Source organism: Ovis aries, chromosome 1 (assembly GCF_016772045.2).
Source record: "Ovis aries strain OAR_USU_Benz2616 breed Rambouillet chromosome 1, ARS-UI_Ramb_v3.0, whole genome shotgun sequence".
NCBI lineage: Eukaryota > Metazoa > Chordata > Mammalia > Artiodactyla > Bovidae > Ovis > Ovis aries.
Window position 1 is genome coordinate 273,875,392 of NC_056054.1, and position 26,679 is coordinate 273,902,070.

The window sequence follows — 26,679 nt, forward strand, 5'->3', positions numbered from 1 at the left end:
ACGCACTGGTCATAGCAAACACAGAGACGACTCTACACATGAATATCACCAGATGGTCAATACCAAAACCAGACTAAATTCTTTGCAGCTGAAAATGGAGAAGCTCTACAGAATCAGCAAAAACAAGACCAAGAGCTGACTGTCGCTTATCATGAACTTCTTATTGCCAGATTTAGACTTAAATTGAAAAAAGTAGGAAAAACACTACACCATTCAGGTATTACCTAAATCAAATCCCTTATGATTATTCAGCGGAAGTGCCAAATAGATTCAAGGCACTAGATCTGATAAACAGAGTGCCTGAAGAACTATGTACGGAGCTTCCTGACATTGTACAGAAGGCAGGGATCAAGACCATCCCCACGTAAAAAAAAGGCAAAACAGCTGTCTGAGGAGGCCTTACAAATAGCTGAGAAAAGAAGAGAAGCAAAAGGCAAAGGAGAAAAGGAAAGATACATCCATCTGAATGCAGGGTCCAAAGAAGAGCAAGGAGAAATAAGAAAGGCTTCTTCAGTGATCAGTGCAAAGAAATAGAGGAAAATAATAGAATGGGAAAGACTAGAGATCTCTTCAAGAATATAAGAGATACCAAGGGAGTATTTCATGCAAAGATGGGCACAATAAAGGAAAGAAATGGTATGGACCTAACAGAAGCAGAAGATATTAAGAGGCAGCAAGAATACACAGAAGAACTATACAAAAAAGATCTTCATGACCCAGATAATCAAGAGGGCATGATCACTCACCTAGAGTCAGATATCCTGGAATGCAAAGTCAAGTGGGCCTTAGGAAGCATCCCTATGAACATAGCTAGTGGCAGTGATAGAATTCCAGTTGAGCTGTTTCAAATCCTGAAAGATGATCCTGTGAAAGTGCTGCACTCAATATGCCAGCAAATTTGGAAAACTCAGCAATGGCCACAAGACTGAAAAAGGTTAGTTTTCATTCCAATCCCAAAGAAAGGCAATGCCAAAGAATGCTTGAACTACCGCACAATTGCACTCATCTCACATGCTAGTAAAGTCATGCTCAAAATTCTCCAAGCCAGGCTTCAGCAATATGTGAACCGTGAACGTCCAGATGTTCAAGCTGGTTTTAGAAAAGGCAGAGGAACCAGAGATCAAACTGTCAACATCTGCTGGATCATGGAACAAGCAAGAGAGTTCCAGAAAAACATCTATTTCTGCTTTATTGACTATGCCAAAGCCTTTGACTGTGTGGATCACAAGAAACTGTGGAAAATTCTGAAAGAGATGGGAATACCAGACCACCTGATCTGCCTCTTGAGAAATCTGTATGCAGGTCAGGAAGCAACAGTTAGAACTGGACATGGAACAACAGACTGGTTCCAAATAGGAAAAGGAGTACGTCAAGGCTGTATATTGTCACCCTGCTTATTTAACTTATGTGCGGAGTACATCATGAGAAACGCTGGGCTGGAAGAAGCACAAGCTGGAATCAAGATTGCTGGGAGAAATATCAATAACCTCAAATATGCAGATGACACCACCCTTATGGCAGAAAGTGAAGAGGAACTAAAAGCCTCTTGATGAAAGTGAAAGAGGAGAGCGAAAAAGTTGGCTTAAAGCTCAACATTCAGAAAACGAAGATCATGGCATCTGGTCCCATCACTTCATGGCAAATAGATGGGGAAACTGTCAGATTTTAATTTTGGGGGCTCTAAAATCACTGCAGATAGTGACTGTAGCCATGAAATTAGAAGACGCTTGCTCGCTGGAAGGAAAGTTATGACCAACCTAGACAGCATATTCAAAAGCAGAGACATTACTTTGCCAACAAAGGTCCATCTAGTCAAAGCTATGGTTTTTCCTGCGGTCACGTATGCATGTGAGAGTTGGGCCATAAGAACGCTGAGTACCGAAGAATTGATGCTTTTGAGCTGTGGTGTTGGAGAAGACTCTTGAGAGCCCCATGGACTGCAAGGAGATCAAACCAGTCAATCCTAAAGGTTATGAGTCCTGAATATTCATTAGAAGGACTGATGCTGAAGCTTGAAACTCCAATACTTTGCCCACCTGATGGGAAGAACTGACTTAGTGGAAAAGACCCTGATGCTGGGAAAGACTGAAGGCAGGAGAAGGGGACGACAGAGGATGAGATGGTTGGATGGCATCCCCGACTCAATGGACATGAGTTTGAGTAAGCTCCGGGAGTTGGTGATGGACAGGGAGGCCTGGTGTCCATGGGGTTACAAAGAGTCGGACATAACTGAGCAACTGAACTGAACTGAAGGGAGATAGTAGAAATATTACTGTATTTAAGTAGCAGTTTTAAAAAATAATAATGTTGGATTATTTCTTTCATAATTTTGATTACCTCAACCAGTAGTTTAAAATTAAGCAAAAGTCTTATCATTCAGACTGGATTGAAGGCCAGACTGAATTAAAGTTTTTTACATTGTATTATTTGGAAAAATATCCTATTTGATCTCTTATTTGTACAAGATTTGGCTGGAATTTATGTTAACTAGCAGCATGTCTGGCATACCGCTTATGTTTACCAGATTCATGATAAACACATCCTCTAAAATATAATTAACATTATTTGCATAATTAATAATCTTTCAGCAACTGTTTCAAAGACAACTTTGTTGTTTTCAGTTGCTCAGTCATGTCCGATTCTTTGTGACCCCACGGACTATAGCAAGCCTGGTTTCACTGTCTTTCACCATCTCCCAGAGTTTGCTCAAACTCATGTCCATTGAGTCAGTGATATCATCTCATCCTCTGTCAAGAAGATGGAGCAGAAATACTGGGCCTAAAGACAACTGAGGCCCAATATTTCAAAGAAGTAGGGTATAAAATTTTTACATTAAATAGTCTGAATTTCTGCCTTTCTCAAGAAAAGACTGAAGAAAAGTTATCTGCAATTCATTTTGGTTTCTATGATGTGGTGACACTGGGGTAAATGCAGCGTTAAGTTACTGTACTTTACAGTCTGAAGGAAGAAAAATTCCAGTTTAAAACGAAGTTGCTATGGTTACTCAATGTTTGCCTTTATAAGCAATAATTACGTGAGCCATTCAGGGATTTCCCACTAGTGCAGGAGAATCAGTAGCTGAAGTATACACTAGTCATTTCACACACAAATTGGGGCTGCATACGCCACTTCCATTTCAAAGTAGCTATCATTGGGAAATGCTAAAGATGATTCACATCTTTCTAAACCATAGAAGGGTGGAGACAAAAACACTAAGAGTAACTATTTGAAAATCCAAGTGATGACTCAGATAGTTTTCGACATTTTTCATATTCCTTCGTTTCCTTTAGTAAAGAGTGCTATCTAAAATTGTACAAAGCAGCTTCAATTGTTGAAAGAAGGAAAGGGCGTTTCTAATGTGTTTCAGTGGAGGTTTTTTTTTTTTTTCTTCATAAATAGATGTTCGTGCTCTTGATAAACCTGTAAAAAGTCATGCCTATAACTTAGTATTAATTTAGAGTAAGTGTCAATTCCTTTAGATGTAGTCAATTTTTAACTTAAGTGAGAAGAAGGGGTTCCTGTCAGAATTAATGACTAGCTAGCTCATTCTTGAATAACTAGTAGTGAAATGTACTGTCAGTTATTATATTTATAGAAGCTTTTTGTCTATCTTGTTCACAATTAGAACACTCATTAATGCAAGAATATTTATGAAATTGTGACCCCCATACAGTTGTAATGTTATCTTAAAATTACGCAGCCCATTACATCTTAATGGGCATTCCACAAAGTATCTAGTTTTCTGCACAAGAGACTATTAAATATGCTTGTTGTTTAATATTAGGGCTATTCTAAACTAAAACAGCGTCTTACACCAAAATAAACTATAGAGTCTTATCACCACAAACAAAGCGAAGTGAAAGAAGGGGGCTCCAGGATGAGTCACTTGGTTCCTCAGTGTTATCACATAGGACACCTCGGCTCCTCCCAGCTTTTCTGCCAGACTCAGCATGGACCTTGGAATAACTCCCTTCACAGCCACAAAATAATAATACACTGTTGCCCAGCAGGAGGGGGAGTTTTCTTCTCTGTCTCCTTTTTTAGGTACAAAGATATTCCCTGATATGGGACTAGACCTGGCTCACTAGCAGGCAGAACAGAACTGCCATGATTAGCTCGCACAATTAGGGGATTCTCCAAGTCGTGTAGGGTACAGGTGGGCAAACACACAACACTGGGGGCCTGTAGGGAAGGAAGTGGGCAACAGTCAGTGAGTAGGCAACTAATAGCATGCTATTTACAATATAGAAAATTAAATTTGGGCGTTTTATTTCAGTAGTTTAGTTTTCTTCCCTTTATGAGATACTTTGAGAGTTCTGTAGATTTTTAAAGGGGGAAAATATTAGTTATAAATAATTTATCTTGAGAAAGATTAAAGGTGATCATTTTATGAATGCTATTGAGAAAAAAGAATAGTATACTTTAGAATACAGAGCTGTAAAATTATACTTTACTTCTGACCAATTAAAATGAAAGTTTTATATCAAAAATGTTTCCCGTTAACCTTACTTTTCGCCTCTAGGAAAAGTAAGTCTAACTACTAGACACAGGTCAAACTGCACCGAAAGTAATAAGACCAGAAACATCCAAAAAGGGCAGCCAGGAAGATGGTGGACCCATGTCCTCAGGGTCAGTGAAGCTGAGGGCTCCATCTGAAAAGGAGGCACAGACAGTGGGGCAGCTCTAAACTGCGTGAAGTGCTGCCACTGCCAAGAGACGCCGGCCTGCACAGGCCTTGAAAGGAGAACCAGCATCGATGAATAATCACAAGCAGGAAATAGAAGACTGTACTTTTTGCTTTTAATCTAGCATTTTATTTGAAAATGGAAGAGGCTGGCTGCTCGCATGGGGCAGGGATTAGTATCCCAGGTCACCCGAATGCCTCCTTATGATGGTTCTAGGCACTGAATCTGTACTTAATTTTTAACAACATGCCTGCAAAATACACTCTATTTCACAGATGAATTCTGAGCTAGACAAGTTAAAACTGGAAATCATACAGCTAGGAAGTGGAGAACACTGGATTCTTATCCAGGCCCATCTGTCTCCAAGGCCTGGCTCTTCCCACACACCACACACCTAAGAAAAGTTAAATCAGCAGCTAAGGAAGCAAATGGGATTTCTCTGTTGGTGAGAACTGAGTGTCATCTGACTAAAGTCCCTTTTAGAACTGAGATGCCAGAAATGACAAGAATTCCTCCCTTCCACTCACACCAGCTCTTCACATCTGCTCTACAGGGTAAGGAAGCTGGGGAAGCTTTCTCTCTTGGCATTCTACTCAGAGAAGAAGACAACAAAGTTAGATTCGTTCAACGTCCTTCTGGTTTACCCCTAAAATACCTATTTTCCATTTTTTCCCCTCTTATGTTTCATTTACTTAGTAGTCATTCACTAAACACCTCTTACACGCCAGATACCGAATCTCAATGGCTTTGCAATCTGACAGGAAGAACCTGTAGGCACAAAAGGTGAAAGAGTCCTTTTTTTAAAAAAAATATTTCCATCTCCTTAACAGATTTTCCTTTACCAATTCCAATCCTTTCTTATATCACTTTGCTTTACTCCTCCCTGCAGTCTCTGCTCCTTTCTCTTAGCCTCCAGAAAACTCTGGCTCCCTAACCAGCTACCACATCTCTCTCGTTTGTCCCTGCTGCGGCAGACTCCATTCTCAATCGCTGGTCAAGCGATACTGCTCCAAGGTCACCAATGACGATCGCCTATTGAATCTTCGTTTTTCTCCACTCACTATGCGGCACTGGGCATCAGTAGTGCTTATCGGATTCTCTGCTGGCTACTTTCGTGAGGTTTTCACCTATTTTTTAAGCCTTTTAAGTGCCTTTTATTTGGCTTTCCTTCCACCCTCTAAACTTAAATACTGGCTTTCCTTTCAGCCCACTTTGCTTCCTCTTGGTCTTCAATCTCTTCTTGGACAATCTCATCTATTTCTATGAGTCATCAGTTATGTGATACTTCCAAGACTTTATTTCTAGTCCTAATCTCCAAGTACAACTTCCAAATGCTTGATGGGCCTTTTTACCTGCATATTCTGTATATTTCATACTCAGCACGGCAAAATTCAACTTACCACCTCTGGCCCACTCCCTCAAAGGGCTCTGTTCTGAACTCCCCAGGTGGGCTGGCAGCACTGACACGGCCATACACACAGTGGGCCAGAGCACAGAAAGGATGGCCTAGAAGACTTCCCCTGCTTGACCTCTCACTCTCAGTTGCCAAGTTCCAAGCATTCTACACAAAATCTTCCTGAACTCTTCCCCCACAGGGACCTAGCTCAGACCCACTTCAGTCCTCTCAAAACCCACCTCCGAACTGGTCTCTCAGCGCTTGGCTCTCCATTCTCCAGTTCTATCCATCCTCACAGCAGACAGGTTCTTTCACGAGAATCTCTTGCTTTAGGGAGTGCATCTGGTCCAAAGATAAACAAAAGACCCAGGGCTGGTGAGAGTACCACCTATTCCTTAGTTTAATTCAAGGATAAACATAAAATCAAAGCCAGACAGGAATTTCCTCAAGATTTTAGTTTCCTGCCAAAGGTATGAGGGAAAACACCCTTTTTCTTTCGGGATTGTAATGAAATGTAAGCTAAACTGCCTTACAGGAGAGAAGAGGACAGAGCTTTGAAAGGGTAAGGGATGAGGGAACTCCACACTGTTGCCAAGTCCTGGAACCAGCTCTGTCTGACCATGCCTACTGTCTGGCTAATCAGTTTTCTTTTGCATTTAAGCCACTTTCAGTTAGGATTTCTGCCATTTGTAACCAACAGTCCTGATTAACAATTTTCTATACCACTAGTCATTTCTCTAAATTACAATGTTATTTGCCTGCTTTTTTTTAGTGAAATAAATTTTACAAAACACAACACTGAAGATACCCACCACTACTGTAACTTGTTACAATTTCAATATATCACATCATTTCATGTGGCTGGGCCACCATATACCATGTTCCCTCTGCCTAGAATGTGCCCTTTCTACCTAACTAGCCACAAAATATACAATAAGGTTGCATAAAATAAAGCTGGAAAATTAGGCAGGAGCCAAACCAGAAAGGGGCCTTATATGCCACACTGACATATATACATTTTAACTGCAGACAGGTGGGGGAGACTACTAAAAAATTTTAAGTCCAAAAAATGACATAATCAGATTTGCATGTTAGAACCCTCACTGTGGATGTAGCATGAAGGAGGATTTTAAAATGAAGTGATACTAAAGACAAGAAAACAACAGCAGGCCACTGCAACAGTCTAAGCCGGGAGCCACAGGAATGGAAAGAGGAGTAAATTAAGACATCTCTGGGGAAATAAATTTTGCCAACTGCTGTCAAATAGCATTACTAAATCTTTCAAAGTCTTTAAACTAGCATTTCTATTTGCAAGAATGTAGACATTGGGAAGAGCTCCTGGAGGAGGGCATGCAACCCACTCCAGTATTCTTGTCTGGAGAATCCCATAGACAGAGGAGCCTGGGGTGGGTACAGTCCAAGGGGCAGCGCAGAGTTGAACACAGCTGAAGCGACTTAGCATGGGACACAGCACAGACATAAGGAAGTAATGTGAAGCCTATAAAAATGTACATATCAGGAATTTACTGAAGGATCATTGATAACAAACTATTAACAACAACCTAAGTGTTAAATAAAAGCAATTTAAAATTTAGACTATATCATACAGTGAACCTGAATGATATTTACAAACTGAATTTCTCTTCTATAATTAAATTTATTTTTAATTGAAGAATAATGGCTTTACAGTATTGTGTTGGTTTCCGCCAACATCAACATGAATCAGCCATAGGTGTACCGTGCCCCCGCCTCTTGAACCTCCCTCCCACCTCCTGCCCTATCCTACCACTCTAGGTTGTTACACAGCCCTGTTTGAGTTCCCTGAGTCACAGAGCAAATTCCACTGTCTATCTATTTTACATATGGTAATGTTTGTTTCGATGTTCCTCTCTCCATACAACCCAGCCTCCCCTTCCTTCACTCTGTATAGGCTATCGGCTCATCCACCTAATCAGAACAGACTCAAATGTGTTCTTTTTCGTGGCTGAGTAGTATTCCACTGTACATATGTACCACAGCTTCTTTATCCATGCATCTGTTGATGGGCCTCTTGGTTGCCTGGGTCTCAGCTACTGTAAACAGCGCTGCAATGACACTGGGGCACATGTGGCTTTTCAGTTTTGGTTTCTTCAGGGTATGCCTAGTAGTGGAGTTGCTGGGTCATATGATGGTTTTATTCCTAGTTTTTTAAGGGATCTCCATAGTGGCTCTATCAACTTACATTCCCACCAACAGTGGAGAAGGAAATGGCAACCCACTCCAGCATTCTTGCCTGGAGAATCCCATGGACAGAGGAGCCTGGTGGGCTACAGTCCATGGGGTCGCAAAGAGTCAGACACGACTGAGCGACTTCACTTAACAGTGCAAAAAGGTTCCCTTTTCTCCATACCCTATATGGCATTTATTGTTCATAGATTTTTTTTTTTTTGATAGACATTCTGACTGGTGTGAGGTGATATCTCATTGTAGTTTTGATTTGCATGTCTCTAATAATGAGCAATGTTGAGCATCTTTTCATATATTTATCAGTCATCTGTATGTGTTCTCTGGAGAAATGTCTTAGAAACTGAATTCTTTAAAGCATGAGACAATACTCATAAAAATGTGCAACACATCACAACACACAATATGAGTCTAATTATGTTAATAAAGATCAGAAGAACTTCTGATTTGGTTTTTTAAAAATCTTTTTAATGTTTTGAAAAAGGACAATCAGTTCAGTTCAGTCATTCAGTCATGTCTGACTCTTTGCTACCCCATGGACTGCAGTACATCAGGCTTCCCTGTCCATCACCAACTCCCAGAGCTTGCTCAAACTCAAGTGTATCAAGTCAGTGATGCCATCCAGTCATCTCATCTTTGGTCATCCCCTTCTCTTCCTGCCTTCAATCCTTCCCTGCCATCAGGGTCTATTCCAGTGAGTTAGTTCTTCGCATCAGGTGGCCAAAGTATTGGAGTTTCAGCTTCAGCATCAGTCCTTCCAATGAATATTCAGGACTGATTTCCTTCAGGATGGACTGGTTGGATCTCCTTGCAGTCTAAGGGACTCTCAAGAGTCTTCTCCAACACCACAGTCTGAAAGCATCAATTCTTTGGTGCTCAGCTTTCTTTACGGTCCAACTCTCACATTCATACATGACTACAGGAAAAACCACTGCTTTGACTAAATGGCCCTTTGTAAGCAAAGTAATGTCTCTGCTTTTCAATATGCTGTCTAGGTTGTTCATAGCTTTTCTTTCAAGGAGCAAGCGTCTTTTAAAGTAAAGCTGCAGTCACCATCCGCAGTGACTTTGGAATCCAAGAAAATAAAGTCTGTCACTGTTTTCATTGTTGAGTGGTAGGATTATCGATAATTTGCTCCTTCCTTCAAATATTCGTATACTTAATTTTTCCTGTTGGAGAAGACTCTTGAGAGTCCCTTGGACTGCAAAGAGGTCCAACCAGTCCATCCTAAAGGAGATCAGCCCTGGGTGTTCTTTGGAAGGAATGATACTAAAGCTGAAACTCCAGTACTTTGGCCACCTCATGCGAAGAGTTGACTCACTGGAAAAGACTCTAATGGTGGGAGGGATTGGGGGCAGGAGGAGAAGGGGATGACAGAGGATAAGATGGCTGGATGGCATCACCAACTCGATGGATGTGAGTCTGAGTGAACTCCAGGAGTTGGTGATGGACAGGGAGGCCTGGCGTGCTGCGGTTCATGGGGTCACAAAGAGTCGGACACAACTGAGCGACTGAACTCAATTGACTGAACTGAACATTATTCCTTAGTCATGATTTGCTAAAGTCAGTGACTATTTTAAAGAAAAATAAGTCCTAGAGGGGTTAAATGACAAAAATTCACATTAGTAAGAGTTAAGACCAATACTGAACATGGTTAGAAGGCGCTCTGTTAAGCAGCAGACTCATGAAGGCAGAGCCGCTTACGTGCACCTCCAGAGAACCTGCAAAAGTTGACCACTGAGCACAGACCAAGGCTGCTGAGGCTTGACACTAGCCTCTAAATCCCGCCTCAAAGGCATCAAACCACTAGTGAAAAGGAGACTATAAGAAGGGTTAAATACTTGTTTCTATAACTTTACTTTTACATAAAAAAATCTTTCGAAGAACGGTAAAGGAAATAGTAATGACAAACTAGACTGGAGAAAGACACCATCAAGGAAAAGTGTTTGGAGACACTGATGTTTTATTGTCTGTACTTACTTTGCTTTTTAAAACACAGGAATGCTTTTAACATGGGACTATTATTTCCTTCAAGTGAGACTTCCACAACCTTACTACAATCCCAAATAAACTCTACAGACCCCAAGTATGCAATTTATTCAAGTAAAATAATTATCAAAAAGTCCTTTGATAACCTTTGATTCTCAAAAAGAGAATCTGAATATAATATTTGTGAAATAAAAGGCTTCAACGAAAGATGTTTGGATGGCTACTGGATAGGAGAAAAAGACAAAATGATCAAGGACAATTTTCAAAGTCTGAGCTATCTGAATTTTTTTAACATTACAAATCAAGAACCGTGTTTTATTTAGATGCCATTTAAATTAAGGTACCACCTACAAAATCAACATCTAAGATGGTAGACTGAAGATTATATTAAAGTCTAGTCAGTAGAGCGCTTAACCCGTTCATACACTTATATCTGTATTTTAAAAAGATTAAACCGCCTGTTAGATCACAACGATGGCTTTGTTGCACTGGCTTTAACTTCCCTATCCATGTGAGCAGCTATGTGCTGTGCTCAGCTGCGTCCAACTCTGCGACCCCATGGACTGCAGCCCGCCAGGCTCCTCTGCCCATGGGACTCAGGCAAGAATACTGGGAACGGGTTGCCATTCCCTTCTCCAAGGGATCGTCCCAACTCAGGGGTCAAACCCGTGGCTCCTGCATTGGCAGGCAGATTCTTTACCATCTGCACCACCTGGGAAGCCATGAGCAGCCATACCACTATCTTAATTTCACTGCTCTTTATGAGGAATTTGTAAATGGTTCCTCATGTAAATTCAGAAAATTTGCAGAAACCAATGCAAAAGCACCATCCAGTGGTAGAAGGTGAAAATTGCAACTTATACGGGGATCACATTTTTGTGACTCTACAATGTCGCTAACACACATTACCAGGAGACAAAAAGATAAATGGGCTAAAGGATGTTGATGGTGTCTGCTATTTGTTACCATTTTCCTAATCAAACCTTATTCTTACTATCTTAAGTTTGACGTTTTTCCTTTTTCTGACTTGCCCGCCCATTACCCAAAAGCTTGACTAAATTAAGAAGGGGTATTTCAAGACTTCTCAGAACCTTTACTGAGCTAAAGGTTAGAAAAAGTTACAAACAACAGAAATAAGGTATGTGAGGGGTGAATTTCCAATGAAATTTTACTCAGCAAGGGCCATTCTCAGAACAAATGAGAGGCATCCTATGTTTCACTTTTGTTTTTTAAGTGATAAGTCGGTAGATAATCCTAAAAAGCCAGGTAAAGATTCACAACTGGTTAATTCCTTCAGAATTCAGAATTCCTAAAGAGAATATGAATAATTAATGTCATCAAAATTATTTCAAGTTGACGAATACAACATCATAATGCTTGCCAACAATCTGCTCCCCATCTACCAGAGTACAGATGGATACAATTTTTCAGCTTCCATTAAGGCCTCTGGACCACCCTCTTCTAAAAAATAAAGTTTAACAAAGAATTAATAACAACAACAACAAAAAACACCCCAAAGCTATTAAGGGTGATTTGTTTTTGAAACAATGTTGCATTAAGCCTACTTAATATCAAATGGTATTGCCATTTGGATCATAAACTATCAAAAAGCACCGCAGGCTGCAGCTTGGTAAGGCAAAGAAGCTAGTGACTGGGCTTCAGCTCCTTCCTTTCCACAGTCTTTCAGAAACATGCTTGAAGCTTGAATCTCACACAAGAAGCAATCCACACCACTGGTGTCTAGCTGGCTTATGCTGCGTGCGCTAGCGCCTTCCGTCTGACGCCTGGAGACTTTTAAACTCTTCACTAACAAGGCCAGCCCTCGCATGTGAGGCTCCCCAGGGATGGCTGAGTGGCTGACGCATCTGCAGTGGGCATCACAAACACAGACCACAGAGGAGAAAGAGCTCGGAGCAGGGGGACACGCCAGGCAGACAAAGAAGGAGGACACTCCCATACAACACTAAGTGTTTCAGGATAAAATAAAACCAACTGCAGCGTCACCATAGTTAATATTCTCTTCCCCAAACTCCAACAGCAAGAGCTTGTTAGATTCCTAAGCACTGAAAATCTATTTGCTCTCCTAAAGTTTTCCACAAATACAAGGACCACCACACTTATAAACAAAACGCCTACAACACAGGATGACACTAAGTATTCATTCACATACATTCCTACATATAAAAAAAATTTAAGTTAGGAGGCATCAGTTCAGTTCAGTCGCTCAGTCGTGTCTGACTCTTTGCGACCCCGTGAATCTCAGCACGCCAGGCCTCCCTGTCCATCACCATCTCCCAGAATTCACTCAGACTCATGTCCATCGAGTCCATGATGCCATCCAGCCATCTCATTCTCTGTTGTCCCCTTCTCCTCCTGCCCTCAATCCCTCCCAGCATCAGAGTCTTTTCCAATGAGTCAACTCTTCGCATGAGGTGACCAAAGTACTAGAGTTTCAGCTTCAGCATCATTCCCTCCAAAGAAATCCCAGGGTTGATCTGATCTCCTTCAGAATGGACTGGTTGGATCTCCCTGCAGTCCAAGCGACTCTCAAGAGTTTTCTCCAACACCACAGTTCAAAACCATCAATTTTTCGGTTCTCAGCCTTCTTCACAGTCCAACTCTCACATCCATACATGACCACAGGAAAAACCATAGCCTTGACTAGACAGACCTTAGTCGGCAAAGTAATGTCTCTGCTTTTGAATATGCTACCTAGGTTGGTCATAACTGTTCTTCCAAGGAGTAAGCGTCTTTTAATTTCATGGCTGCAGTCACCATCTGTGGTGATTTTGGAGCCCAAAATAATAAAGTCTGACACTGTTTCCACTGTTTCCCCATCTATTTCCCATGCACTGTTTCCCCATCTATTTCCCATGAAGTGATGGGACCGGATGCCATGATCTTCGTTTTTCTGAATGTTGAGCTTTAAGCCAACTTTTTCACTCTCCTCTTTCACTTTCATCAAGAGGCTTTTCAACTCCTCTTCACTTTCTGCCGTAAGGGTGGTGTCATCTGCATATCTGAGGTTATTGATATTTCAGCAACAAAATAACAAGAGCTGCCTCTATTACTGCAGAGAGACTAGGGGAGAAGCAGCTACCATAATAGGAATTTCCACACTGTTTCCTCTGGTGGAAGCAGTAGTGGTATTGTTTCAATTCCGATATTAGGCCTGTAGCAAAAAACAAATATCAAAAGCAAGGATACGCTGACTCTAGAAATGAAGGGCTACATTATAAAGTAACTAATACTTTGAACTGTTAGATAATATTCAAAAATCTCAGTAGTTCAGAACTTAGTTTTACCCTTCTATCAAGAAAGGAAATTATTTTTAATAAAAGTGCAAGAAAATTATTAATTAATGTAATGAGACAGTTTTTTAAAGGTGTTCTTTACATATGAATCATTTCTTGCTGGATTCTCTGAAGAGACTCAAAATGTGGGGTTAGATTACAAGGATCCTAGCAACAGGATAGTCTAATTAAAAAAATTAAAACCTATCCAATGTACTTAACATTTCTCAAATAATTTCATGGGGATATCTTAATCTAAGAAACTGTCTATAAGGTATAAAGTATTCAAACTACATATTGTCTGAATATTAAAAATATGTTCATTTTAGATATATACAAACAAGAAATAACAATAATATTAACAAGGATAAACACTGATAATTATTTTCTATATAGATATGCACTAAAAAAATCTGTGATAATGTACAGTCTAGGGACTCCATCTTCTTCCACTTAACAATGTGAACACTACCCATGTTCTTGAATATTTGTCTACAACACCTCGAATAACTGTATAATATTATATTCAAAAGTAATACCTCATTGTATTTAACTAATTTCCTAAGATTGAACATTTGGATTACTCTTCTTTTACTCATATATAGTAATTTTTCTAGGCTCATATCTCAACATTTATTTAGAGTGAAATAGTTTGTTTTCAAAGAAATAAAATTAGGCCTAAAATATTCTGGACCCGTAATTCTCAGATGCAATAACTTAGAAAGACCAAATGTTGGAATTAAATTCTCTGTATATAAGTATTCTGTCAACCATATTTATTATTAGTCTGAATCATTCGAGTTTATCATTGTTGTCATAATGATTATTGCTAATGTTCTAATATGCCTTTCCAGTATGTTATGTTAGAAGGAGACAGAAACCATCCACCTGGCAGAAAAATGTTTTAGCTACAGTTCTAAAGATATCAAAATTTGTTACGTCTCCTCTTACCAAAAATCTTTATGAACAAATTAACTGTCAAAAAATATTCAAGGAGCAGTACTTTTACTACTGTGCTGGAGAAGACTCTTGAGAGTCCCTTGGACTGCAAGGAGATCAAACCAATCAATCCTGAAGGAAATCAACCCTGTAAATTCATTAGAAGTACTGGTGCTGAAGCTGAAGCTCCAGTATTTTGGTCACCTGATATAAACAGATGACTCACTGGAATAGACCCTGATGCTGGGAAAGACTGAAGGCAAAAGGAGAAGAGGGTGGCAGAGAATGAGATGTTTAGATAGTATTACCAACTCAGTGGACATGAATTTGAGCAAACTCTGGGAGACAGTGAAGGACAGGGAACGCTGGCATGCTGCAGTCCATGGGGTTGCAAAGAGTAGGACACGACTTAGCAACCAAACAACCATATTATATTAATGCAACAGACAGTAATATTATTAACTTGCCATTTGGTGGCAGCAAACACAAAAGGAAGTACGTTTCCTCAGTACTACTATCGATCGTATTATTACCAATTCAAAGGTAGTCTTCCCTGAATCTCAAATTTTAAACAAGAATTTCAAATGAAAAATGGTGCTTTACAGGTTTTAATAGTTATGTTTTAATCTTTTTGTGTTGACAGTCAAGCTCAAAACAGTATTATAAGTGAATCTGTGATTAATATTAATAACCTTCTGTTATTATAGCATTTACAAATACAATTTAATTACCTCAAAAACTATGGGAATCTTTTGATGCTTATCAAGCAACAAGTAGTTGCAATAACTTTTATTTGTACTAATATTTATATATCTCATGTAAAAATTACGTTTTTTTACTCTAACTAAATCCAGCTAGTTTCCTATCATCATACTCATCCAAATAATCACTTAATAACTTCACATGTACTAAGTACAAGGAGAAATTGTTTCTGGCTTCATGAAATTTACACTTGTGAAAGGAGGCAGCAAAAGGCCAGCTTGAGAGTCTAAATTGTATACAAATACATGTGTGTTCTGTGTTAAGTCGCCTCAGTCGTGTCCGACTCTTTGCAACCCTAGGGAGCACAGCACATCAGGCTCCTGTGTCCATGGGATTCTCTAGAAAAGAATACTGGAGTGGGTTGCCATTTCTTCTTCCAGGGGATCTTCCCAACCCAGGGATCGAACCCACATCTCTTACATCTGTCTCCTGCATTGGCAAGCAGGTTCTTTACCACTAGAGCTACCTGTGAAACCCACAAATATACATAAAATAAGAAAATATTGTCTCCCTCTACATTTATTTTAACAGCACACAAAAAAAAATTAGAGCAAGGAAATGCAACATAGTTTTATTTTTCATATTACAATTCCCTTAACGGCCTCCTCTTCTTCCAAAATATCAAGTTCTGTCCAAACAGAAAATGTGCAGCACTCTTTTTTTTTTTTTTTAGTTTTTTATTTTTTAAATTTTAAAATCTTTAATTCTTACATGCGTTCCCAAACATGAACCCCCCTCCCACCTCCCTCCCCATAACATCTCTCTGGGTCATCCCCATGCACCAGCCCCAAGCATGCTGCATCCTGCGTCAGACATAGACTGGCGATTCAATTCTTACATGGTAGTATACATGTTAGACTGTCATCCCAAATCATCCCACCCTCTCCCTCTCCCTCTGAGTCCAAAAGTCCATTATACACATCTGTGTCTCTTTCCCTGTCTTGCATACAGGGTCGTCATTGCCATCTTCCTAAATTCCATATATATGTGTTAGTATACTGTATTGGTGTTTTTCTTTCTGGCTTACTTCACTCTGTATAATCGGCTCCAGTTTCATCCATCTCATCAGAACTGATTCAAATGAATTCTTTTTAACGGCTGAGTAATACTCCATTGTGTATATGTACCACAGCTTTCTTATCCATTCATCTGCTGATGGACATCTAGGTTGTTTCCATGTCCTGGCTATTATAAACAGTGCTGCGATGAACATTGGGGTACATGTGTCTCTTTCAATTCTGGTTTCCTCGGTGTGTATGCCCAGAACTAGAACAAATAATTTCAAGATTTGTATGGAAATACAAAAACCTCGAATTGCCAAAGCAATCTTGAGAAAGAAGAATGGAACTGGAGGAATCAACTTGCCTGACTTCGGGCTCTTCTACAAAGCCACAGTCATCAAGACAGTATGGTACTGGCACAAAGACAGACATATAGATCAATGGAACAAAATAGAAAGCCCAGAGATAAATCCACACACATATGGACACCTTATCTTTGACAAAGGAGGCAAGAATATACAATGGAGTAAAGACAATCTCTTTAACAAGTGGTGCTGGGAAACCTGGTCAACCACTTGTAAAAGAATGAAACTAGATCACTTCCTAACACCGCACACAGAAATAAACTCAAAATGGATTAAAGATCTAAATGTAAGATCAGAAACTATAAAACTCCTAGAGGAGAATATAGGCAAAACACTCTCAGACATAAATCACAGCAGGATCCTCTATGATCCACCTCCCAGAATTCTGGAAATAAAAGCAAAAATAAACAAGTGGGATCTAATTAAAATTAAAAGCTTCTGCAGCGCTCTTAATTCACTACTCTATGGACTCAACTCACAAGATGCTAAGTGACTGGAATAATTAAGTTATAACAAACTGAAAAATGTATGGAGAGCATCTTTTCACATAAAATTCTCACACAGCAGAGTATATCACATTTTGCATTAACTGATTTGGAGAAATCACTGCCGAAGTGTCTTATGATCCAAGACACAGAAGCCTGATGCTGGAATCATGAGTGGACTCACACAGAGGCCTCATAAGGACCCAGGAACCACAGTTTCACTCCCCCTCCCTCACAGCACAGCAGCTCCTCTAGGGCGGGGCTGCACTCCACTCATATGAGTCTTCCCAGCTCTTTGGCTCTGCATACCACAGCCATGAGCAATTTGCTGTGTATGGACGTTTATTTCTCATACTGATAACTGAATCTTGTCAGCAGAATAGAAATTCCTTTTCTTTTCTTTCTGTTTTTGTCCCAAGCAGATGCAAGATTTTACAGGTTAAAAACAAATATTGGCAATTTCATATGGGCTAACCAATTATTCACAACTTAAGTTCCTTGAGGGGAGGCACCATTTCTTAAGCCCCTCAAAATGTTCATCTTCTAGTAAGGGCAAGAGATAAGTAAGAAGTAAACTACCCAGCAGTGCAGCAAGTATTTTGATAGTTCAAACTTCTCTGTGAGTGTGTGTGTGTGTGAGAGAGAGAGACGTACATACATATAATGCATTAGGAATCACGAGATACTAGTCAATGAAAGCTATCAGGAAAAGTGGAAACCAACCGAAAAATAAAATAGGACTCCGTTGCTAAGTGATCATTATACTGAACTGTATCCATTTATAGAAATATAAAAGTACTAGGGAACTACTGACTGATTTATCTCTGAGAGGGGAAGCAAGTTCAGGGATGCCTGCCCTCACCACTCCTATTCGATTTATCAAAAAGAACTCCTAGCCACTATGACAGGACTATAAGAAGAAATAAAAGGCAAACAGATCGGAAAGAAAGGAATAAAACTGTCTGTATTAGCAGACAAACTTGACTGTCTACATAGAAAATCCATGAACATATTAAAAAAGTTTCCAGAACTAAGGATTAAGTGTAGTAAAGTCATAGAATACAATTATATTTCTGCATACTACCAATGAACTAGAAATTTAAAATAAACTTTAAGCAGTACCATTTATAACACCACCTCAAACTTAAAGTACTATGGTATAATTTAACAAGATTTGTACAAAATCTGAATGCTAAAACTATAAAATACTGATGAAAGTGAAAGTCGCTCAGTCATATCTGACTCTTTGGACCTCATGGACTATACAGTCCATGGGATTCTCCAGGACAGAATACTGGAGTGGGTAGCCTTGCCCTTCTCCAGGGGATCTTGCCAACCCAGGGATCAAACCCAGGTCTCCTGCATTGCAGGCGGATTCTTTAGCAGCTAAGCCACAAGGGATAGAGGAAACCAAATAAGTGAAGATACTACATCTGTGTACCGGAAGACTCATTATTATTAAGGTGTCAGTTTTTCCTTATGTAATCTATAATATAATCCAATCCCAACCAAAGTCCCAGTAGTATTTGTAGAAATGAATAAGCAGAGTAAAAAATTTATATGTAAAGACAATGGATCTAGGAGAGCCAAAACTATTTTTAAGAAGAAAGAAATTGCAGTCATATAGATCTAATGGAATGGAATGGACAAATCCAGAAATATATCCATACATACATGGTCAACTGATTTTTGACAAAGGTGAAAAATGCAGTTCAACAGAAAAAAAAAACAGTGTTTCCAACAAATGGTCTTGAATAACCAGATAATTCATTTGCCAAAACAACAACAGCAAAACCTTAGACCTCTATCTAATACTGCTGCTGCCACTGCTAAGTCACTTCAGTCGTGTCCGACTCTGTGAGACTCCATAGACGGCAGGCCACCAGGCTCCCCTGTCCCTGGGATTTTCCTGGCAAGAACACTGGAGTGGTTGCCATTTCCTTCTCTAGTGCATGAAAGTGACAAGTCGCTCAGTTGTGTCCAACTCTTAGCGACCTCATGGACTGCAGCCCACCAGGCTCCTCCGTCCATGGGATTTTCCAGGCAAGAGCACTATAATTAACTTACAGTGCGTCACAGAACTAAATGTACAGTCTGAAATTATAAAGTTTTTAAAAGAAAACAGAGGAACTCTTTGTGATGATGAAAGCAAAGATTTCTTAGAGATGATACCAAAAATACAGCCCATAAATAAAAATCATTAAAATTCATTAAAACAAAGAATCTCTGCTCCTTGAAAGACACCATTAAAAGAATAAAAACACAGGCCACAAACTTGTAAGTTAGATATATGATAAATTATATCCAAAATAAATGAAGAACTTCTATAACTCAATTTTTAAAATGTAAACATTTTGATACTTCACCAAAGAAGATAAACATTAATAATCAGAAAATTGCTAAATAAAAACATGAAATCCTATTACACACCTACTAAAATGACTTTTCTGTGTGTGTATAAAACTGACAATACCAAACGCATTATGCTAAGTGAAAGGCTATATACTGAATGATTCTATTTCTTAGGACCTTCTGCAAAAGCTTAAAACCTTAAGGACAGAAAGGCTTCCCAGTTGGCTCAGTGGTAAAGAATATGCCTGTCAATGCAGGAGATATGCGTTCGATCCCTGGGTCAGGAAGATACCCTAGAGAAGGAAATGGCAATTTCCTTCTTGCCTGGGAAACTCTTCTGGTAGTCAAGTACTCTGGCCTGGGAAATCGCATGGACAGAAGAGCCTGATAGGCTACAGTCCATGGGTCGCAAGAGAGTCAGACATGACTTAGCAAGTAAACAACAAAGTTGCTAGGAGCTGGGGACCTGGGGAAGGGACAAACACAAAGAGGCAAAAAGGAATTTTTAGCGGTGATGGACTTGTTCTATATCTTGACTGCAGTGGTCATTACACAACTATGCATTTGTAAAAGCTCACAAAATTGTATACTAGAAAGGGTAAATTTTACTATAAATTAATCCTTAGTAAAAAATAGAAAAAACTATAAAACTACTAGAAGCCACAGAACAGTTTAAAAAAATAATCTCACAATAGGAGAAGACACAAAAATTTAGAAGACATAATTCATAAATTTAAACAGTTAAAATTATTACATTTCTTCATTTAAAAATGTAACCAAGAGATAAAATAAATGACGAACATTGGCGGGGGGTGGGGTGGGGGAACCACTATTAAAATAGGCAAAGAATAGGAACAATTCATAGGAAAGGAAACATAAATGTCTCAAACATACAAAGAGATGCTCGACCTCATAAAAGAAAATCAAATTAAATTATATGGATGTATCATTGTTTATATCTCAAACTGGCAAAGATCAAGAAGACTAAAACTACTGAGGTCCTACAGTGAATGAAGTATTAATATAACCTCAGTGGGAAAGTGATTTATTAATAGCTAGCAAACTTTGAACACATTCTAAGCTGATATGGAAATACATTTCTAGGACGTTTTTAAGCAAAAAGAACAAGTTACACTGGGTCTATAGAGTGTGATGCCTGGTGTGTAAGAAAGAGAGTGCCAACTGAAGACCGTTTCTAAGGACCGAGTCACGGCAGTCGTCGACCTTTAACACAGTCAGCAAGGAGCTCAGGGCAGAGATCGGCGGGGTTGGGGAGACTGACACACTGTGCTTTGGGAAAAACTGGCAGAACAGGCCTTCAGACGGTTAGGTCTTTTTAAGAGAAAACTCCCTGAACCCCAAGCTCTTGCATCTTCCCATACAGAGAAAAGCACTAAATCCATTAACTAAGATACCCGCTCCTCACGACCAGCGGTGCCTCCTACCAAGATGCATGCCTGGCTCCACACACCCACTTGGCCAAAGTCACAAATACGCTGACCTCTCCCCTCACCTCCTTGGAACAGTTTCTCAGAGCTTTCTGGGAAGGAGTTTCCCAGTCTGAATAAACCCGACTCACAGTTTCTGCACTGTGAGTTTTTAACTCGACGAGAAAAAGATGTATCTGTTTATTTGCTTTTCTCTGCATACAGAAAGACTAAAGATACACAAGAAGCAAACATGGCTATTCATTTAAAATGAGGTGTACAAGTTAACACGAGACAAAATGGGAGAGACGCCTCAAGTATAGCTTTACCTGATTTTGATTATTATATCACATGAAGGTAGGAAAAAAGAGAAGGAGGAATTTACTCCACAGTTGACATATTTGCACATGAGCAAAGTGATATACGTAGGTGTTACACTGAAAATAAAAAATAATTTGGTCTTTCTTTATCCTGGGCACCTGAGAGCATGGGTACCCTTGGAATTTCCCGAGTGATGTAAGTGTCTTTGTTATTCATGGGAAGCTCCAAGGACCTCGCACTAGTTTATGCTGATGAAGTGATTCTAGGCAGGTCCCTAGACTGTTCCAGACTGGGGCTGATCAAGCTGAAGGAACCACTGTGTGATGAAAGCACTGAGGCTCCGAGTCACATGATATTAGTTTGACCTCCTGAACTCCACGAAGAGGATGAGGCTAGAGACTGAATTCAATCATGTGGCCAATGACTCAGCCCATCATCCCTATAAACTGAGTAATCTTGACGCTGAGCTACCAATATGCTAGAAGGGTGATCGGTCTGAGACAGGCTGGGACCCGGGACCCTTTGCTGCAATGCTCACACTTGGACAAACATCTCCTCGGGCAACAGAATACGAAGAAAGCTATAAGGGACTAAAATAACTGCATGCATGCAGCTGGGGCAAATTACGAACAGAGAGACCAAAATATCCAACTGCCACTTCAGAGGTATTCAGAGCAAAAAAGCAGGGCCCCATGCGTGAAGCCTGTGCATGGCGCCACCAACGGGGCAGGCAGGCCGCCTTCATCACTTCTCTGTCCCTACCTACTGACCTGCCCCTACTGCTTTTGTTCAGTCGCTAAGCCCTGTCCAACTCTGTGCCCTCGTGGGCCTCAGCATGCCAGACTCCTCTGGCCTCCACTATCTCCCAGAGTTTGTGCAAATTCACGTCCACTGCATCAGTGTTGCTATCTAATCATCTCATCCTCTGCTGCACGCTTCTCCTTTTACCTTCAATCTTTTCCAGGATCAGGCTCTTTTCCAATGAGTTGGATCTTCCCATCAAGTGGCTTCAGCTTCATCATTAGTCCTGCCAATGAATGCTCAAGGTTGATTTCTTTTAGGATTCACTGGTTCGATCCCCTTTGGAGTCCAAAGGACTCCCAAAGAGTCTTCTCCAGCACCACCATTCAAAAGCATCAATTTTTTGGCGCTCAGCCCTCTTCATGGTCCAACTCTCATATCCGTACATGATGACGGGAAGAACCACAGCTTTGGTCGGCAAAGCGATGTCTCTGCTTTTTTTAGTAAGCTGTCTAGGTTTGTCATCGCTTTCCTTCCAAGGAGCAGCATCTTTGAATTTCATGGCTACAGTCACTATCCCCAGTGATTTTGGAGCCCAGGAAAATAAAGTCTGTTACTGTTTCCACTTTTCCCCCTTCTATTTTGCCAGGAAGTGATGGGACTAGATGCTATGATCTTAGTTTTTTGAATGCTGAGTTCAAGCCAGACTTTTCACTCTCCTTTTTCACCCTCGTCAAGAGGCTCTTCTTCACTTTCTGCCATTAGGGTGGTACCATGTGCATATCTGAAAAGTGAAAAGTGTCAGCTGCTTCAATCATGTTTGACTCTTTGCAAGCCATGGACTGTAGCTTGCCAGGCTCCTCTGTCCATGGGATTTCCCAGGTAAGAATACTGGAGTGAGTTGGGATTGAACCTGGGTCTCCTGCATTGCAGGCAAACTTGTTACCATCTGAGCAACTGAGCTTGTTGATATATCTCCCAGCCATCTTGATTCCATCTTGTGATTCATCCAGTCCGACATTTCACATGATGTGCTCTGCACAGACATTAAATAAGCAGAGTAACAATATACAGTCTTGTCATACTCCTTTCCCAATTGTGAACCAGTCAGCTGTTCCATGTCTGCTGGAAACTGTTGCTTCTTAACCTGCATACAGGTTTCCCAGGGGACATGTAAGCTGGTCTGGTACTCCTGTCTCTTTAGGGATTTTCCAGAGTTTGCTGTGATCCAACAGCCAAAGTCTTTAGGGTAATCAACGAAGCAGAAGTAGACGTTTTTCTGGAATTCCCTTGCTTTCTGCATGATCCAACGAATGTTGGCAATTTGATATCTGGTTCCTCTGCCTTTTCTAAATCTACCTTGAACATCTGGAAGTTCTTGATTCACACATTGCTGAAGCCTAGCTTGCAAGGATTTTGACCATTACTTTGCTAGCAGGTGAGATGAGTACAATTGTGCTGAACATTCTTTGGCATTGCCTTTCTTTGAGACTGGAATGGAAACTGACCTTTTCCAGTCCTGTGGCCACTGCTGAGTTTTCCAAATTTGCTGGCATATTGAGTGTATCACTTTCACAGCATCATCTTTTAGGATTGGAAATGGCTCGGCTGGAATTCCATCACCTCCACTAGCTCTGTTGGTAGTGATGCCTCCTAAGGCCCCCTTGACCTCACACTCCAGGCTGTCTGGCTCTAGGTGAGTGGCCATCCATCGCGGGTGTCTCAGCTCATGAAGGTCTTTCTTGTACAGCTCTTCCGTGCATTCTTGCCACCTCGTCTTAGCATCGTCTGCTTCTGTTAGATCTTTACTCTTCTGTCCTTTATTGTGCCCATCCTTGCATGAAGCGTTCCCTTGATAGCTCCAATTTTCTTGAAAACATCTCTACTCTTTCCCATTTTGTTTTCTTCTATTTTTTAGCATTGTTCATTGACGGTCTTATCTCTCCTTGCTATTCTCTGGAACTCTGCATTCAGTTGGGTATAATCTTTCCCTCTCTTCCTTGCCTTTCACTTCCCTTCTTTCCTCAGCCATTTGTACGGCCTCCTCAGAGAACCACACTGCCTTCTTGCATTTCTTTTTCTTGTGGATGATTTTGGTCACTGCTTCCTGTACAATATTACAAGCTTCCATCCATAGTTCTTCAGGTTCTGTGTCTACCAAATCTAATCCCTTGAATCTATATGCCACTTCCACTGTATAATCAATCACAAGGGATTTGATTTAGGTCATACCTGAATGGCCTAGTGGTTTTTCCCTACTTTATTCAATTTAATTCTGAATTTTGCAATAAGGAGCTCATGATCTGAGCCAGTCAGCTGCAGGTCTTGTTTCTACTGACGGTATAGAGCTTTTCCATCTTCGGCTGCAAAGAATACAATCAATCTGGTTTTGCTATTGACCATCTGCTGATGTCCATGTGTAGAGTTACCTCTTGTGTTGTTGGAAGAGCGTGTTTGCTATGATCAGTGTGTTCTCTTGACAAAACTCTGTTAGCCTTTGCTTTGCTTCATTTTTTACTCCAAGGCCAAACTTGCCTGTTATTCTAGGTATGTCTTGACTTCCTACTTTTGCATTCCAGTCCCCTATGATGGGGCTTCCCAGGTGGGGCTAGTGGTAAACCTGACTGCCAATGCAGGAGACGTAAGAGACGAGGCTTCTATCCCTGGGTGGGGAAGATCCCCTGGAGGGCAAGGCAGCCCGCTCCAGAGTTGGACACAACTGAAGCAACTTAGCACAAACACCCCTATGATGAAAAGGACATCTTTTCTGGTGTTAGCTCAGAAGGTCTTGTAGGTCATGTCTGGCTCTTTGCAGCCCTATGGACTGTAGCCCGCCAGGCTCTTCTGTCCATGGGCCTTCCCCAGACAAAAATACTGAAGGTGATTGCCATTTCCTTCTCTAGGAGATCTTCACAACCCAGGGACTGAACTCACGCCTCCTTGTCTCCTGCAGTGGCAGGTGGACTATCCACCACTGCACCACCTGGGGAGCCCGAGGGCAGCCTCGCTCCGCCCAAACTCGTAACCAGTAACATCTTCAGAACTGCACTGTGGCAGGCAGGTATTCACTGCAGCCTTGCTTGCATTAGCAAAAGAACCACCTAGATATCAACAGGGAACTGGGTATATGTAATAAGAAAATTGGGCTTCCCTGGTGGCCCAGACAGTAAAGAATCCACCTGCAGTGCTAGAGACCTGAGTTTGATCGCTGAGTTGGGAAGATCCCTGGGAGAAGGCAATCGTTACCCACTCCAGTATTCTGGACAGGAGAATCCCACAGACAGAGGAGCTTGGCAGGCTACAGTCCATAGAGCCGCAAATTGAAAATACTAAGCAGCCATGAGTATTAATAATAACAACAGAACTCTTTAAGTATTGATAGGGAACAAACTCAAGACCCTGGAGGCGGAGAGAGGAGACAGGATGCACCACAGTGTGTGATACACTATCTACCATGGAAAAGGCAGTAGTCACAGGTGTTTGTCTATACAATAAAGTCTCTAGGAATAAACAGGAAAGTAATATTGGCTGGCTATAGTAAGAGGAACTAGACAACTTGGGGTGAGTAGATTGAACAAGAAAATATTTTTCCATTCAGTTCAGTTCAGTCACTCAGTCGTATCTGATTCTTTGCAACCCCATGAATCACAGCACGCCAGGCCTCCCTGTCCATCACCAACTCCCAGAGTTCACTCAAACTCACGTTTATCAAGTCAGTGATGCCATCCAGCCATCTCATCCTCTGTTGTCCCCTTCTCCTCCTGCCCTCAATCCCTCCCAGCATCAGAGTCTTTTCCAATGAGTCAACTCTTCGCATGAGGTGGCCAAAGTACTGGAGTTTCAGCTTTAGCATCATTCCTTCCAAAGAACACCCAGGGCTGATCTCCTTTAGAATGGACTGGCTGCATCTCCTTGCAGTCCAAGGGACTCTCAAGAGTCTTCTCTAACACCACACTTCAAAAGCATCAATTCTTCGGTGCTCAGCTTTCTTCACAGTCCAACTCTCACATCCATACATGACCACTGGAAAAACCATAGCCTTGACTAGATGGACCTTTGTTGCAAAGTAATGTCTCTGCTTTTGAATATAATATCTAGGTTGGTCATAACTTTCCTTCCAAGGAGTAAGCGTCTTTTCATTTCATGGCTGCAGTCACCATCTGCAGTGATTTTGGAGCCCAAAATATAAGGTCTGACACTGTTTCCACTGTTTCCCCATCTATTTCCCATGAAGTGATGGGACCAGATGCCATGATCTTCGTTTTCTGAATGTTGAGCTTTAAGCCAACTTTTTCACGCTCTTCTTTCACTTTCATCAAGAGGCTTTTTAGTTCTTCACTTTCTGCCATAAGGGTGGTGTCATCTGCATATCTGAGGTTATTGATATTTCTCCCAGCAATCTTGATTCCAGCTTGCGCTTCTTCCAGCCCAGCGTTTCTCATGATGTACTCTGCATAGAAGTTAAATAAGCAGGGTGACAATATACAGCCTTGACATATTCCTTCTATTTGGAACCAGTCTGTTATTCCATATCCAGTTACGTTATATTCTTTCTATTCCTTTAAAATGATGAACCATACAACTGCCTGATAAAATTAAATTTTAAAAGCTTCACAGATGAATCAGATGCATACCAATGGTAAGAATTATTTAGAACAATATTTTGTTCAATACTGGAAATGCAATCTATCCTCTGAAGA

General features: G+C 40.7%; 1 protein-coding gene across 6 annotated transcripts in view; it reads right to left on the bottom strand.

The window, feature by feature from the left end:
* ANKRD28 (ankyrin repeat domain 28) overlaps nucleotides 1-26,679 on the bottom strand; it is a 212,977-nt gene that overhangs the window by 138,711 nt on the left and 47,587 nt on the right. For 2 of the 6 annotated variants that reach the window (XM_042238665.1, XM_060396600.1), the window contains exon 2: nucleotides 6,321-6,423. The exons of the other annotated variants lie outside the window; for them this stretch is intronic. The gene's annotated coding sequence lies outside the window, so the exon portion shown is untranslated. The remainder of the gene's footprint in view (nucleotides 1-6,320; nucleotides 6,424-26,679) is intronic. 6 annotated transcript variants of the gene reach the window in all.